This window comes from Octopus bimaculoides, chromosome 20, assembly GCF_001194135.2.
Source record: "Octopus bimaculoides isolate UCB-OBI-ISO-001 chromosome 20, ASM119413v2, whole genome shotgun sequence".
Classification (NCBI taxonomy): Eukaryota; Metazoa; Mollusca; class Cephalopoda; order Octopoda; family Octopodidae; genus Octopus; species Octopus bimaculoides.
Window position 1 is genome coordinate 43,556,014 of NC_069000.1, and position 2,045 is coordinate 43,558,058.

Below are 2,045 nucleotides of genomic sequence, written 5' to 3' on the forward strand. Positions count from 1 at the left end.
ACTAAGCCTAACTCTTCCTCCTCCTCCCCCACTGTGGTCTCAATAACTTTCTCACTTCTCCCTCTCTTTCTCTTTGTTACACACACACACAAATACACAACGCACACACACACACACACATGTACGATGCTCAATTTTTCCCTCCCGTCATTCCTCCCTCTCCTTCTCTTCTCTCTCCTTCTCTTCTCTCTCCTTCTCTTCTCTCTTTCTTCTTCAAATCACTCTTTTTCTGCTCTCTTCGTCCTCTCGATCTATCTTTCACTCTCTTTATCTCTTGACCGCACTCCCGTCATTCTTTCCCCCTCTCTCTTTCTCTCTCTCTCTCTTTCTCTCTCTCCTTTTTTACTCCCAGGTTTTTCTCTCAGCCTCTCACCACTCCCTCGCTTTATTTCCCTTCTCTCTCTTCGCCTCCTACCCCCAATTCACTCCCTCTCTTGCAGTCACTTTCCCTCCACGTTTCCTCTCACTACGGCATCTGTCTCTTAACCTCTCTTACCCCCTTTCATTTCTCATTCTGTTTCCTCCCCTCTCTTTCTCCTTCTCTTTCTATCTCTCTCTCTCTCTCTATTTATCTCTCTCTAGCTCCATACTCTCTCACTTCTAATATTTACACCCTTTACGGCTCCTACCATCACACATACGCAAACACACACACATACACACACATACTCCTGCCTTCTCCGTACACAACTCTCTCTTCTCCTCCACATACACACACGTATAACCACACACACGCATACACTCAACAACACAAAAACAAACCTCTCTTTCTCCCATACTGCCTTTCCTCACACCCTCACTCTTGTCTTACTCTCTCTTCCCCTCTCTCTTTTTACCTCTCTCTCTCTCTCACACATTTTTCTCCTATTTTATACTTTCTCGCTACACACATACACGCACATGCAAACACACACATACGCACTTATACACAGTCACATGCACACACACACACACACACACACACAGACGCACACATCCCATCCGCCTCTACGGAGACACTCAGTATGCTAGAAATAGCAGCTAAAACCCTCTTTCGGATTTCATCCAACGTTTTTAAAAGACACACGCATTAGATACAGCATTCCCGGGACCCCTACAAAAGATATACAAATTAAAGTCGAGATGGCCACGGGTGGGATGTCTTTGATCTAAACAAACTTTGTTCCCCCTCAAATCGCTAGTTTAGTGGAAAACACACCATGTCCGTTTCTTCGACGGGATGGTCGTTAATAGGCTGGATCCCCCTTGATAATTGAGTCTGCCGGATCGAGACTGACCTTGGGCTAAAGAAACAACAACAGTGATTTCATGGGGTGGTTTGACTTGCTAGAAAAGGCAGCTAAATCACCCTCAAATCGTACATTACTCGCTGCTGTTTCAGTTTTGGTAAACAGTCTTTTTCATAGAGGTGAGGGTCATAAGTGGATTGGGACACCGTGATAATAGTGTCTTCCTGTTACAGGACTGGCCATGGGCTAAACAAGAATGATAGCCACAACGACGTCAATGATTCTTCTCGCCCCTCGGTCTTATAATTCTTGTCACACACAAACAGACATGCACGCACACACACACACAGCCTATCAATATATACACGCATGCATAGATGTAGGCGAAGCTCCACTATGGCCCGAACCGTGTTGCTTTATGCTAGCTAAAAACTATAGCATACCGACACACACACACGCACACACACGTAAACGCGCGCGCACACACATACACACGCACACAGATGATATGCTCTCGCACACACACACACACACATACATTGCACTCATCCACACAAATACGCGTACATACACATAATTATACACACACGTACATAGAAACACATTCCACACACACAACACATACATACGCACACATACAAACACACACACATACGCACACACACACACGTACAAGCAGCATTTAATTTTCTTTTCCTCTTACATATATGTGTGTGTGCGTGCGTGTGCTTGTATATGTGTGTGTATATCTGTGTACATAGTTTGGTGTATGTATGTAAATACACACGCGCTTACAGAAATACGTATATATATATA